This window comes from Anopheles arabiensis, chromosome 2 (genome assembly GCF_016920715.1).
Source record: "Anopheles arabiensis isolate DONGOLA chromosome 2, AaraD3, whole genome shotgun sequence".
In the NCBI taxonomy this organism is placed as follows: domain Eukaryota; kingdom Metazoa; phylum Arthropoda; class Insecta; order Diptera; family Culicidae; genus Anopheles; species Anopheles arabiensis.
Window position 1 is genome coordinate 93,999,857 of NC_053517.1, and position 16,271 is coordinate 94,016,127.

The 16,271-nt window shown below is 47.6% G+C and overlaps 1 protein-coding gene and 1 long non-coding RNA gene across 4 annotated transcripts in view; one reads left to right on the forward strand and one right to left on the reverse strand.

The window, feature by feature from the left end:
* Positions 1-16,271, forward strand: part of LOC120893923 (fringe glycosyltransferase) — a 111,565-nt gene that overhangs the window by 76,304 nt on the left and 18,990 nt on the right. The gene's annotated exons all lie outside the window — the stretch shown is intronic.
* Positions 1-16,271, reverse strand: part of LOC120893924 — a 40,580-nt gene that overhangs the window by 18,950 nt on the left and 5,359 nt on the right. For all 3 annotated transcript variants that reach the window (XR_005738162.1, XR_005738161.1, XR_005738164.1), the window contains exon 4: positions 16,074-16,240. This is a non-coding gene — a long non-coding RNA (uncharacterized LOC120893924). The remainder of the gene's footprint in view (positions 1-16,073; positions 16,241-16,271) is intronic.

A 16,271-nucleotide genomic window follows, 5' to 3' on the forward strand; every position in this document is an offset into this window, starting at 1 on the left:
TGTATTATTTCTTGTTGAAAACACATCCCTGGAACAACTCAACCCGCTTGCGCATCCAGAAGCGCCTTGATGCCCCTCGGGGCACTAGTCGCAGAAGTAGCAACCGGGCGCGGCAAATAGAGTGCAACCTCCGAGGCAAATAATTAATGATAGGCGGTCAGGTAGGAATTGCCGGCCGCGAAAATAGAGTTGGAGCCGTTCGTGTCGTGTCGCTGTGATGGTGGCGCGCAGGCTCTGCGACTAGACACGGATGGTAAATTGGCTCTGCTTCCTACTTTATTAATGACCTGATATGCGCGTGAATTTGCCACCGCTTGAACTTGGGTTCCTTAAAAAAAACAGAGGAGAAGCAAAGAAGCAGAACTCTGCCGTAATGGTTTGAATGAGACTGGACGTGCGGGAGGATGGACGGAATTAGTCCCTGTCAAGAAACTGGATCCTTTTGCACCCGTACACCTGACGTCCGCCGCTCACTCACCGCTACTCTTACGCTTGATCTCTGCGCGCGTTATAAACTCCATTACGTGTACACGTTTCAAGCTGTCTTCCAGGTTTCGTTTTGTTTTTTTTTCCCATTCCCTCGCATGCTAGAAGTCAAGCAGCTCATGTTGCATGTTAGTCGCTCAACTTGGATGAAGGAGAGTTGGCAGATTTGTGAAATCCTCCCGTCCCGCCAGCCAGAACCAACCCAAAACCCGGTGCCGACAAACGGCGGACGGGTCGGCAACATCTGTTCCCACATCCCAGTGACATGTAGCAATCATGAAGTGGAACCCATACTTCACGAGAAGCGGGAGAGCAAGGCCTGCCCAACTCTCCAAGGCACAGCGGTGGAAGACGTATGTCTCCTCTACGAAAACGACAAACTTCAATCGATCTTCTGAACGAGCTTCTGGTCTGTGATGTGGTGGTAGTACGGTCACTTCACATCCACCTACCGTCCGGCCAATTGGCGCTCGGGCTACGCCATAGATCACCCACGATCTGACATTGAGTCAGACCCGGCTGGTCTCGCACTGCTTGCGTAATTTGATACAATTTCTGCACAGCTTGACCCCTGTGTGTATATGTGTGTGTGTCGCTGTGGAGAACTACCCCGGTGCTGCACTTTTATGTTCGCTGCTGTCGCCTGAGCGAATCGCGATTTCTATTCGCCCGCTCCTCCAACCCAAGAAGTACAACTGCTAAGGAAACGCTGCTGTCCAAAGTCGTTAAGCGTTCAGCGGGATACTAAATCGAACCCGACAGCCGAACTCGATCAAGCAGAAAACGGTGGGTGATCCCCTTGGCCGGCGGAGTAGGTAGTACCTAAATCTAGTTTGGAAATCTAATTTAAAGGCGCTATATAATGGAACGTTGTTTTAAAGCACGTCGGTCAAACACACTGGATGATGGAGACTCGCATGTGAACACTTTGATTTACAACTTCACGAATTAATCCGGGCGTTGTAGCGTAGTCGTTGAACGATGTCACCCGGCCCCGGAAGACAATTCAGAACCCCTCAACGTTCAATCAATTCCAGCAGAATCACCTTGCTGAGAAATCTTGAAAGAGCATTCAACGGGTGACATCCCGTAGCAGTGCGCTGAAGCGAACGGAGGAAACGTAGAAACAAAAAAGATTAATTTCATCTCCGATAATCAGTCGAACTACGGGCCCGGGCTAGAACGATTCCAACTGCGAGAGACCTCCAAGATGAGGTCGTATATCTTTGATCTAGCCCAAGGGAGACGACGAAGGACCCCGAACGGTCGTATGGGATTTATGCTTACGAGCGGGGTTGCGCCCAACGGAAATCAATGGGAGAGTCCAAACAAATGTATTATTCGTGGCGACAATCCTGTTGCAGTGCGACTGCTGCGACGTATTTCGGGGTGGGATTTTATGTTGAGATCTTCATCCAACGCGCCACCCTTTGCCTTTCCCGTCCTGTCCAGGAGAGCTAGTCGCTATCCGAAGAGCTCGCCGGAACGGGAGAGCATACGCGGTTGGCTATATTTATTTTCTGCATAAATTTACCATCATTTACCCACTCATAAGGGCTATCCGATCGATCGGGTCGGTGCGATCAATTTGTTTGTCCCCAGAAATTCCTCGCCACACAGCCGGCTCTCGGTTTTAATGGGAGGGCACAACGTACGATCATACAAATAAAACGCAAACAGCAACTACGTATCGTAGGGGTTTCGCGTCTGTTATTTTTTTGCACCACCAACCACCGCTACCTTTCCACCCCATTATCGACGTACCGATCGGCGGACGAAGTTGCGATGAAACTTGCAGGCGCGCAGTACGATGCAGTATGGAAAGACAGTCACCACCGGACGGGCGCAAAACCCTTCAACATAATCAAACAAAGAGCACAAAACCGATCGTCGCGATCGTTGGTGTGGCTGCGTTGGCATAAATCAAAAACCGACAGAGCAGCAACAGCACCCTCTCCGTTGCGCTCCGCACCGTTTCGATTGACAAACGCGCGCAAAGACAATGCGGCGAATGTGACGCGTGGGTGCAACATGCAGTTTGCCAGACGGCAGATTAAGACCCCGCCCCAGTTCCAAAGGGAATGGTTCTGCTCTGGATGTAATTTTCGTTCGCGATTATCTGCGAATGCAAATTCTGTGTGTCATGGGACATTGGGACGTGTTGCTGTGTGTCCTTCTGAGAGGCAAAGAAGATACCGAGACAGGAAAAGAGATCAGATATCGATCGGAACGAATTGAGTGGGTGGTTTCGATTGGTTATTGGACACAGTCGGCAGACAACTTGCCTGTAAAGGTAGAATCGTTTCAACGTGATGTCATAAACAAAGCTTGATTTCTTTTTGTGTACGATGTCATTCACAAGCATATAGTTGTAGTTCAACATGTTGAAATAATAACCATCTACGAAGAAATGATACCTCCATAATCAGACTTCTAGACTTTCCAAGAAATCCACCACTCAAACGTTTTTAAACAAATTGCTTACAATTACTCAACTGCTGTGAGGCATCATTAGGGCGTATTAAATAATTGTTTGACATCAAATAATCCCACATAATCACCCCTTCCACCTATCCTAACGACTCTCGATCGTATCCATGGTTCCATCAAAAACTGAACCTCAAGATATCCAACTGAAATTTGAGACACTGAAAAGCAGACACTGACTGAAGACATTCCTCTCCATATACCTTCCATTCCTTCCAACAAAATTGAGTGATCAATCTTCAGTCCACCGCCCGGCTAGGCCACTAATACCGCTCGCGAGCAAAACAAGTTCCCCGTGCACAAAAGTAGCGAACTAAGAAAGAAACCTACAAATTCATCCCACTGTCACTTTTCATTTCGATCATAATTTTAACGATGTGCATACGTGCACACACACAAACATACCCAGCACACGCGTGCTAGCATGCATTTTTACACCGCCATTTCCACCAATGACCTGCCCCTATGCGAACGAACTCCGGTAGGATTAATCGGTTAGCATAAATTTACCAATCGAAGCCTATAATTTAACACTCCTCGGGAAAGGTACGAGCGAAGAAAGAGTTACGAGTTCGCTTACAGGGAGAAGGACATGCTCCGACGGCGGGAAAGACAGATTCAATGCCACACCATCCGCAGCTTCTTCAGCAGGCCCCTGCCGAGTGCACGGATGGCAATACCGGGGACGCAAGAATGCAACACACCGGTTGAGCGCTTCTCACTTATCAATTCACGCGAGAGAGGGGCTAGAAAGAGGCGCACGGACGGCTTGACGCAGCTGACCATATCCCAACAACGCGTACTTGCGATGGTTTCTCCAGTGCGCAAATCTTCTAGTGAAGCTAACCGATCCGGTCGACCCATAATTATGCCTCATAAAATAGAGGCTCTCGACCAACGACGACGACTACGACGACCATCTGGCCATGGTTTTGCACACTGTAACAGGAGGTTGTAATAATAATCTACAAACTTCAGCCACCACGCACGCTGCAGTCGTTGGTACGCGATCCTCCACCCTTTTACCAATGTTTGCCAGTTTACATTGGCAATAAAACATTTCTTGGGAGAGATTGTAAGCAGCCGAAGGGAAGGCTGCACACGTGAATTAAACGGTGGATTTTTCTACCGTACCGGCCACTGCGTGAAACGATGCATTATAACATCGTCAACGACGTGTAGTGTTAATTTAAAATTCATATTTTATCATTTCCCCCCGGTGTCCGGCGAGTCTTCGTGGACCCACTTCTCCAAGAGAGCGCAATTCTAGATCTGTCACAATTAACATGTTCCAATGCAACCATTCTATTTCAACACGGCAAGGAGAGAAGCTAAATTGCAAATGCGAACCAGGCTCGATCTTGCTTGGTAGCTTGTGACCTACTACATAGCTTCTCGCTCAGGACCTGATCGGAACATCTTTAAGCGTCCACAGCCTGTCAACTCCAAATCAGTGCATCGTGGGGGAGAAGTAATAGCAAGCGACGAACCTGAACTCTTTGAACGAAATCCCTTCACTCTACCACTTCGCATCTTTAATCCACTGGAACGCAGCAATTGCCTTCACCTTCCGATTTTCTTTCGCCCGAGATCGTGCCCTTCCCTCTATTCACCTTGGCAGTTTTAATTAGCACCTCATCCTAAGGTTCATTCCCGTTCGATTTGCGGTCACGGCGGCTCGCCGTTGCAGCAGTTTGTTGCACCTTCCTTAACCGCAACACAGGGGCTCTGCTCTTCTCCGCACCCCGCTCTACGCTCAAGGTTAACAACACACGCCAGAACGACACCCCATTGCGTACAGTATCGCCTCCGCCACCACCACACAGCCTATTTGCCTATCACAGCGTTCATGTCCAGCCCTGCGGTCCGGTTCGTACCCGCTGCATAGATAAATGTGGTCATTTTATGCCCGTCGGTCATTAAACGCTCCGAGCGGATGAGATGTGAAGTTCTGCACGCCGGCCACAACTTGCACCCATTTTCCAGGAAAAGCCCCTCCTTTGCACACAAACGACCCATGCCGATTACCTTGCGGGCAATTATAGATACACGGGGGAGCGGGATTTTCCCTTCCCGAATGGACGGATTCTTGCGCACCGAACCACCATAATGACGGTCAAACCGTTTGGTGGTCCAATTGCCAAGTGGAAGCATAATTTCCATCATCATGCTGTCCAACGGTATACGGGGTTTTGCTAAAATTAGCAATCAAAGTACAAAGTAGCAGCCGGTTAAGGAGCGCGATGTTTGGAAAGCAGTGTGGATCTTGCTTGTTGTTAGTGACCAGTGAGTATCTGGTGAGATGTTGTAATGGACATTGGAATGCTCTCTTCGGTCTTAGGATCCTAACTCATGAAGAAAGGCAAAACATTGATGTCCATCTTACTTGCCTATGGTAAAGATCTGATGTCCAAACTATGGTAAAGATCTACTAACAGAGATCGAATTTCCCTTGACAACAACTTCACACAATTCCCAAAGCTTCCTGTGAAACGTCTCCAGAGAGACACCACACATCAAAGACCATAGCAAACATTAACGCTTCCGGAAATCACTAAACCCTGCCGAATACATTCCACCAGTTCCCTCCAATTAACGGGGCAACTTCGCGGCACGAAACAAACACCTGCGTTGCACGTAGACATTTTTTGAAACAACCGTCGTCTCCAGGAAATGTAATAAAAATAGCGACAAAATTCCTATTCTTACATCACACCCGTCTCAATCCGCACGTTGTGCAAGCGAAATGCTCTTAAGGCTTTTTCCCGTCTGCCCCAAGACGGAAGGGAAAGCTCCATAGTGCGCTTAATTACTTCGCGATAGAAGATAAACGTAAAAACCACAATTCGGAACCCTACGGTTCGATACTTTCCTAATCGAACGGCAGGCGAGCTGACCCCGCCGCAAGAGGTTTGCTTTTCTTCCCTTTCTCTTGTACGTCCGACTGCGATTTGTTTGGAAAGCACAACACGGGCGACGGGGGAACATTATTAAAGAACCAAGAGGGCTTTTACATTTAAGCTGTGTGTGAGTTGTTGTTTTTTTTTTACGAATTCGTGATCGATGAAGTGTGCTGCAAGCTGGGTTACGAGTTACCGGTTGGCTCTAGCTGGACCCGGCCTGATACTAGAGAACTTAGCCATGCGCGCAAGTCACCTACCGCTGCCCACCGAAAGGTTATGCGCAACTGCTGCTTGTCCTACTTCTTGTCCCTAAGCTGGTGCGATGATGGCGTGGCGTTTATCGAGATATGTGGGTTTTGAATTCAATTTACAATCCCCCATCCCGCCCTAAGCTCCGAAACCATACTGTCCACGGTGCAGTGTTTGTCGTTAGCCAACCTCAACTGCTGTTTTTCAATGACGGGCGGTGCCTTTCTATCCGGCAGTGGCACGATTTGGCTCATGTTAGCGAAATCGATAGCTGCCGAAGATAAAGGTGGTGACCATATTACAATTAAAGCGTTCTACTTTATGGACCGTGGATTATGTTCAGGAACCTTACCGGCTGTGAAGTTGAATGCGGAGCAAGAAGTCAGTAACTAGGCTTTACTGTTTGTCTATTGTAGTTACTAGGCTTTGTTTATACTATTGATCAACACCTTTCGGTTGGACATTCACATCAAGGTGTTAAGTTCTATGCTAGAGCGAATAGAACCTAGAAACTATACCTACGCAGACTCTACTTATTAACAACAACTAGTCATAAAATCGCCTCACCTCTTGATGGAATTATGGTACGCTACTGTCTCTACTTCAAAAGATTGTAAATCTAGACCCTCACACAATCGGGATGGTAAGTTTGAATCACTCAACCAGTCACCATAAACATCTCGCGACCTCAGATCACTTTTTGTGCTTCCAGCGTACCTCCCAAGTAAAGAGACCGCAATGTTCTCTGCCCTACCCGAACCCCGAGCTGTTCATCTTTGTCTCTTTCAATTGCATCGTAAATCTTGTCCCAACCCATGTCGTTACTCCGATTCTGCAATCCAATCTTCCCGCAAGGTTCAGGTTCGGTATGTGACATGAAGAAAAATTGATCAACTTCTGGATCTTCTGGAAACCGGATCATATCCAACCGACAGGAGAGCAACCGCTTCTTATGTTTGGTGCATAATTGTCCCATTCCGTGTCGCTTACCGTGAAGAAAAAGCAACGACCACATAAGTTCGTTACGCTAAGTACACTCCAGGAACTACCGCCCCAGTAGGTCCCATACGCTTGACGCGTTCGACGGTGCCCGTTTGGTGACGGGTTGGAGGTCGTGGATTGACTACTGCAACAATCTAGCATAAATAACTCTTTCGCGCCGGTCACGATCCTTCACGGTCGGGGAAAACATAAATCCGCTCAACCGCAGGCCGCCCTCACGCAGTACAATTGGTGGTCACTTTTAATCCGCGAATCAATCAGACAACGCAAACTCGCCCGGGCGTGTTATCACCGGTCGTACATCTCTTGCGCCCATCAGCAAACTACATACGACGAAGTCGAAGATGCCCCCGCAGATGCATGCGCGAGGCCGCGGGACCTTATTTATTTCCTTGCTAATAAACATCAATCGCTTCCGAGCGAGCCGATGAAAGGCCGGGTATGTGCACACATTTTCGCGACTTTCAATTCTTCCGCCCGTCGGGGTAGCGCCCGCTCCAAAAGCCTCCGATCCCTATCAATATCGTCAATCTTACTCCGTCGTTCGGCAGGAAGGTTTTCCCGATCGCGAGCATCATGACGCGGAACTCGCGATGCCACAGCAGATGGTCAAATGGATATCAGTGGGGAGAGGCTGTCCGCTAGACAGTTTGATTGAAAGCGCAGCCGTGCCGTGCGCATTCTTTAATCCCTAGCTCGCCGACTAGTGCACGGGTGGCACAATTTGTATTACCTTTACCGTCCCCAAACGGGGAGGAAAGATATGGGCTGAAAGCGCGCGCGATCAAGAGCAGCAACCTGTTTCCGCACCGGCATCGACGAAGCTACGGTTGAAGTGTACGTCAGTTTTAATGAGCATTAATTGACAAACGGCCTCTTTCACGGTTAGGGTTTTGTACCTCGATCCAGCAGCGTCTGCTGATGTGTGCTCTCCCCAATGCGGAGGAAGTAGTAAGTGGAAGCATAATTGATCGAGTAGGCGAAAGATAAATGTAATGCAACTTCCCGCGCAAACACACAACCCCCCCCCCCCCCTCCCCCCGGTATATCGGTGGTAATGCGATCGGGTGGGGAGGATCTTTGCAAGAGCTTGAACCTGAACTCCCGATGTCCTTCTGGTAGGGTAATGGTAATACGCTCATGGTGGGCAATCAGCAAAAAGGCAGATGTTGATGTGTTGTGGACTGCCCATACGCTCGAGATTTGATCTAAGTCACAGATTTTATCGTCGAAATGCACTGAAACCTAAGACATTTACCATTTATTTTCGTAAGGCATTAATTGCAATTCCACTTTTTAATAAATATTCAATCGCTAGTCTTACTTTTGTCTAGCGCATTTCTTATTTCTACTAATTCTATGGCAATAAGCAAACTAGAATGTATCGAGTCTAATTTCTTGACAATTTCTGAGACAACAAGATAATAACTACTCCGTTCAGAAAAGGGTCATATTCCAACATCCAAGTTCCCATGTCGATAATGACTGTATTTTAAACCTACAAACTATCCCACAAACATGTCTCACACGCATCATGTCTTCTGCCCACTGAGAGCTAAATAAACACATCCGTTGCAGAACTGCATGTCGGACCCGTCCAACTACGAAGATATGTCCACCCAAGTAGACGCTAATGTACCCCAAGTACACATAGACGGGACATAACTCCAAAATAATGGCAAACACACATGATAATAAAACTCACATGCTTAGACGGTCCCCACTGTACACCCCACAAAGGTGTATCGATGCGAAAAATAGATCTTTCTCCTTCTGGGACCAGCGTTGGAAGCGTCCAATGCGTACCAACTTGCAACACCGTACATTCGCGAGAGACTAATTACCCAACCCTAACACCGTGTCCGGCTAATTGCTTCCTTTTACCCGAAGACCTAATGGTCGCGTATCGAACCGCGAACAGAAAACGTCTGCCGTTAGTCGACCATCCCAGAGCTAACGGGTTCCTCTGCCGCAGTCTACCACTATTCTCCACTGGAGAGCACCTTCAACTTTGACTCCATGCTGCCATCTCGTCATCTCAATTCCTCCAGCCACACCGATGGAACCAATTTCCAGCCCCGCTTGTCGACATGTCTTGGCACGTCCGGGAATGCATGTACCACCACCAACACGGGACACAATGTCGAATGACATGCAGGATGGACGCAGCGTGGAAAGTCGCGTTAGACCAGCGGTTTGAAAATGCATAAATAATGCGATTAGACGCGGAAAACCGGGCGGTTGGCTCGGCTCAACCTTCACGAAACGCTTGTCGGTTGCTGACACGCATCCGGTCAAGTGCAAACTGTTTCGTAGCAAACCGGGAAGAAAAATAGCAAGCCAACTAACTTGCTCCAATCCGAGTCCATAACTCCCAACTACTCCATTCGCGCAAACAAATCCGTTTTTGCACGCTCGTAACATGTTCGCATTGCCAGTGTCAACCCGAACGGAACATGACACATCGGTGCACATTGACAAGGGGGGCGCCGTAACCGACAAGGGAGTGTATTTCTCGCTCCAAAGTAGGGACGCCTTTTATAACATTCATAATCACGGCAAGAATAATGTAATAAAAAGACCAGGGCCGGACCGTGTAGCCCCCGCGGGGCAGTACCGGGCACGCGTACGTGTGCCTGTCACCCGGGGCGGGTGTTAATCAGAGGCATGTTATTTTCATTCCAACCCGCACAACCCTCCAATCTGTCAAACTTTTTCACCATTCGAATCGACCGATGCGATGACCGGTTGATGACTCACTCTAGGTTCAAAAGTTGACCAGCTTTTCTGAATGTGAATGTACACGGTGGGTCTTTGGATTGGGTGTGGGTGAACTTATTCAACGCATAACACAGTCTACGTTTCATTTGCAATCATCGGCGCGATTGTATGCCAAACAAGACGTATCACTTAAGAAGTCAGTTTCCCCAGTGCTACTCACGATGATAAGATCAATCAATTATCCTTCATCATAATTCATCGCGCGCGCGGGCTCTCTTATCTGTCCCGCCCTTTTGTCCCAATTTCTGGTTTCATAATCGTGCTCAGTACCTGACGTTCCTGGATACTCAAGTACGGTGGCGAAATCAATTTCCATTCCCTACGCCTAATGCACTTATGGTACTTTAAAAACAGCACCAACACCGCGTGCTTCACCGAGTCCAAAAACGGAGAGTTCATCACGAGTCGGCCCCAGAGATTCGTGATAGCACGCTGGACAATAAATACCTACACCCTTCTAATCAATATCAGCGTCGGGAAGGGAACGGGCGAGCCCGATCCGATTCAAAACCAATCGATTTCATGCCTGTTCGTGTTGGCAAAAAACAGAAGAAAAAAAAAGCCCACTCCAGCGCCCTGGAACTGCTGTGCAAGCGCGATGCAAACCCAGCATTCAAACTCTTTCGTAGCAAAACGGCCCAGGTGTTGGAATGGGAACACAATCCTTTCTCCTTTGCCCGGCAGAAAGGTGCCGACAGCAAAACACCTTTTTATTTGCCTTGACCACACGACCCGGTGCCGCTCGCACCCGCACCTCCCCACTGCTTCTTCTCGCGTGGATTACGCGCGGTGCGGTGTGGTGTGCTAAACTGGAGCAGCCAGTAAACGCAAGCTTCAGGAAAAGGGAAGGCTCTGAGAGCTGGATAGCAAAATTTACGACCCGATTAAATGAATACCGATTCAGCAGGCGCTAGGCGCTTTCCTAGTGTTGCGCTTTCTACCAAACGCGAGAGGCAAACCGGGAAAGATATTGCTGTATCCCTCCGACTTTTTGATATATTGCCGGTACAACCCTAAAGGCTACTAACAACCCGAACGACCGAACGGTCTGGGTAACATCCGGGCCACAATTGGTAGCTCTCCCGGAGGGAACTTGTTTGGAAGAAAAGCATGTCGCTGCGATAAAGCTAAGCATGTTATTGTGCACCTAAACGTGTGCAAGCTCCAACAAGAACGTCAAAACATTAACCACACAACCTTCAGGAGATGTGCTTTGTGCTAAAACTCCAAGCTCCCCCCAAAAAAAATCCCCAAACAACCTGCTGCACACGCGTCATGCTAAACAGCTTCGAGCGTTAAGCAGTTGTTATTCATAAAATTAATCCCTCAATTAATTCTAACCTTCAAACATCTGCTTCCACCTGCTCTGCCCGGTTGGAGATACATTCCATCACAGCTTCTACACATGAGGGAGTGTTGTGATTGCTCGGTGGTACGCCCGAAACTGAAAGTAAAACCTGTTCCTGCTGTACGGCACAACGACAGACACGAGCAGAGCAAAATGACAAGATCCGATCAAGAACTTGAAATCAGGCGGTGGCGTCCAGCGATTAAAACACCTTCACAGCAGGATGTCTATGGAAGGTATTGGGAGTGGGGGAATGGTCGAAAAGTTTGAGATCCAAACATGTTCCACCTTACCTGGACCAGTTGACACCGGAAGACGGTGGAGACGGTGCTCTGGGACGCCTCTGGAGGTATAGGCATGCTTGTGCGCCACTGGAGTATGTGGATTATTTGACGACTGTCATAACCGTATGGGCATGAACACTTCACAGGGCCATGTTCTTCGTTATTATGCGTGACATTGTGCTAAGGCAACGATTAATTGGCGCAGTGGCGAACATCATTCTTGGGAGCGTAGAGCATCGGAGATGTTTCCTGCTTCCAATTTTTTTTGCCTAGATCAAGAATATCCAACAAGTCTTATTTCCGAACTCGAAGCGAGCAATGCTAGGATAAAATCGTTTCCAGTAAGCCGATAAAATAAATTAACGTTTTAATTGATTGTGAAGAAGGCGAACAGGGATTAGACTTAAACAGCTCGGAAGAACCAGTTTGTTACCTAACATCGAAAAGCGATTTCTTATATATGCTTTTAAGCATTACTTGTAAGTGGTTCTTCAGCAAAACAAAAATGTTGAAAGCTGTTGGAACATTCTCCCAAAGCTTAAAACTGCTTTCGGTCGTCACTAGCGTACCGTGACAAAATGGACCATTTCCTGCCCTAGCGAAAGCGTTCACTTCCTGGCCTTCGTGGTGGCATAATTCGATTTGCTGATTTTAATCGCAATTAAACATTACCTTCGCCGTGCCTCCACTACCGAGGGTGACGAGTCTTAAGCCTAAACGGCTTCAAACTTCAATGAGCGGACATTCCACACTGCTAGCGACAGTTTGTCCATTGGTTTAGCAAAGAGCAACTTCGGCAGATTGTCCAGACTGTGTTTTCTAGGAGAAGAAGACGACACACAGCAAAATTGCTGCCCAGACGAATCGACCCAAGCAATGAGAAACGAAGCAGAACGAAACGTAAAACATTGCGCCACGGAGAAGGTGGTTGAGGTTGAGGCCCAACTTTTGGAGCAGATCATAAATCAACCATCACTGCCGGTGATGACGCGACTTGCTTGGCAGTATAGCATCCAGAGGAGCATGCCGGGGAGGATGGGAATTCCCTTGCTCGTTCACTGCGTTCGTCGTCATCGTGCCCCAGGTGTATCGAAGAAATTTGATACATTTTTAAAAACATCATTTTTTACTGCACACATACACGCGAAGGCAGCCAACAATGATGGGAAGGGAAAGAAACAACGGACGCCCTTATCCAAAACGCTCGAGAACGTATAACGCAAATCAGCGATATCCACGCGAGATAAAAAAAAAGAGCAACCCAACAAACGGTTCAAACGCACGAACTTAATTACCCTGTGTACAGAGTACGAATGGATGCACTGCCTCCACTGTGATGGAGCAGGACCCGAACAACAACAAAAAAAAGGTTCTGCGCTTCTACCTTTCCCTCTTTAGCAGCACGGTTTCTACGGAAGTTGTTCATCTTTACGTTATGAGAAACTAATCACCTCCTAATAACGGTGCGCACGCATCGATTAATCACGATGATGATCCTTTCTTTGGGATGGAACAGACCATTGGGCTCTCGACATCGGCTCCCTGCACTTCTCTCGCATCGCTTGCACAATAGAAGCTTGGGAAACGTTACAGAGGCCCTTGTGTTTTGTGTTTTGGATCGCATTGATCTTTGCCCTATAAAAAGACGGGTGTATAGTGCGAGTTTTTAGGGCCGTGAATTACCTTTAAATGGTGTTTTTCAATAGTGCTGCAGCTCCTTTCTACACTCTCTAAGCACTGCCCACACGTTCAGGTTTTATGCCGTAAATGCAAAAGAAGTCACCACCACCAGCCGGAATGTGAAAGAATTGACATTTATATCCAAAAGCCTACAACAGTGTCGCACAAAAAAAAACGATTGTAGAGTCGTGGTTGCCTCTGTGGATTGTTGGCTGGGATCGTTTTGATTGACAACTTGCTTAGGGGAATATATAAAGAAGGAAAGAGCTAAGACGACGGACGGTAAATCGTTTCTTATTTTTTCGGTTGTTAAATAAACATAATCCCTCCGTTCAGCGGCTTCTTCCTGCTCGCTCTGAACGTTGCAGCAGCTCGCGGTCGACAAACGTGTGATAATAATGTTGTCCACGATGAAGAGTTTTTTCTTCTGAGGTTGCTGTTAAAATTCCTTGAGCCGTGAGCCTTAAGGGCTTAAGCATTAAGGGAGGATTAAACACTGTGCTTGCTTTCACTGTGTTGAAAAGTAAAAGCTACCAAACTTTTGGTTAGTTGCGCTTCCATCTGAATAAAGCATAAATAATATCTCGTTCCTTCAATGCAGCTCTACGTTTATGAGCATATATATTTCAAATATTCTAAAGACCACTTCCCCAGCCCATCCTAAAACGTCGTACGATCGTCCAAACAGTGAAATAATAATGTAGAAATATACAACGATATTTAGTCGCGTCATCAATGCATAAAATACATCCCATTCCCTTGATACATCTTCGCACGACGTATGGTAATTATTGAAAATAAAAGGTGAGATTTTACATTTTATCACCCTACAAACACACATTTGCACGTTTTCATCCGTCTGGCTACAGATTATTGGCGGTTTTGTCTTTCGGTTTGTCATCCAATATAAATTCTTTACAAAGCCTTTAAATTAATAAAAACAAAATAACAAAACTACACCCAAAATGGCAACAAAAGGACATGTGCATCGGTCGTAAAACTGGACGCCCGACAAGCCGGCCGCTACACCGGCTAAGTGGCCAACGCTTTAAGCCGCTTTTCTCGCGTCAAAACCACAAAAAAACCACAACAGTGACATTCACAAATCTTCCATTTGTTTTGGGGGGTGGAGCGAGGTGAACGAAAAGATGATTAGCTGAACAAAAATGCTAATGAAATTCCCAAAGCACGTTCCCCCGCCTCTAGACAATGCACGCTAATGCACGCACGGTGCGCGGTGTGTGCTGCTTTTGTTGGTGATCAACGGTTGGAATTAAAACACTACTCAAGACTTGCCTTTAGAGGTGGAGGTTTAGACGATTTATTGCTCTATTTGCGGCAAACCCCTAACCAACTAATGCCCAAAACTCATCAATTGGCATTAGGCTAGCTAGGAGTTAAGGTAGGAAAGCTTAGAGCATGAACTGAAGAGTCCACCAAAAAGCTCTTTTTGTATGATCTCCCTCATGCATTCGGTTTTCTTTTCGCATTGAAGCGGATACTTCCTACGAAGAACATCATAAAATAGGAAAATATACCCAATAGAAAAAGACGTCCAAAACACTACGTGAGGATCATATTTCACAGCCAACGTAGCCCTAAACGTCCCCCAAATTGAAGCTTTTTTTTGTGCAGCAATGGTCCCGCAGCAGGACGCCAAACCTTTATCACACCAAATGCCACCCTGACGACGGGTCTTGCAACATTTAGCGGCTTCCGTACGTCTCGTGCTTTGTGCGTTAAACCGACCGGGTTGGACAGCCGACACACACACACACAGATCAAGGTGAATAAAAAATTGCAAACATGAGCAATATCGTACGCAGAGTCGCGCTGTCGCGGGCAGGAAGAATTAATCCTTCGTATCGGGCCGGGCCGACCGGACCACCGGACACATTTAAAGGAACGCCGCCCAATTAAGCATCGAATTGTAACATGGCAAACACACACACACACACACACACACACACACACAGAGGGAGGGAGGAACCGATCAGTCGATGCAAATAAAAAATGTCCTCAAAAGAAAAAAAGGAGATTTCTTTTTTTGTGTTGAAAGCGCTAGACAACGAACCCCTCGCTCGCTCGCACGACATCCTAAACGAAGTGGCAACAGTTTTTTTGGGGGTTTTGTTGTTGTTGTTTGACAGCAGCCAACAGCAAACAGAAATAACCGAAAGCAGCTTAACTGAAGCAATCCTACCGACACTCTACCCGATCGGGTCCGGAATCCATATGTCCGCCAACACACACACACACACAAAAGCCCCCAAAAACTTCCCGATTCCGCGTGCTGACCAGATTCAGCAATCGGTACGGCGCGTTCACTTTTTGGACGCTTAGCTGCGCCGAAGAATGTTTTCTTAATCAAAACATGCAAGCTCCCTTCCCCCCCCCCCCCCCACCAACCCAGCAATTGGAAAGGGAATTGAGCTTCTTCCCGGCCGTACCCGGACACGTACGACCGACGGGCGCGAAAAATTTGCATTAATTAAAATAAATTTATTCCAAACTCCAACGGAACACACGGCGACGACCTCAGTCCCCCCTTGTCCACCCAGCTCGAGTACGCAATTCGCGCGCGACAATGTGCTTGGCCAAACGGCTGCCCGATACACTCGCACTCATTAACACCCGCACCATCAATCTCCATTACTCTCGCTGGATATGTGTGTGTGCTCCCAAAAAAGGAACGCCAAAGTAAAAGAGCGAACAAACAAAAACCCAGCATACACACAACCTTTTTCTTTAATTGGTCCGCTTGTGCCATGTTTGCCACTGGAACGAGAGCCAAACCCTAACACAGAAAAAAAGAGGAGCAATCGCACGGTACGGATAAAATAAAACACTTACCGCAGTCCAACGACAGCTCACTGCCTACGCACTTACCACCCAGCGGTCGCAGCCATCCTTAACCTTCGGGATGCACCAACCCGCCCGGTGCAAGGGTGGAATCGCAGGAGGGGGAGGGGAAACACCAAATCTCGTATCGAGCAAAACCTCTCGCTCTGTCCCCGTGGCTGGAATTAAAGAAAAAGGAAGACGGGGTAA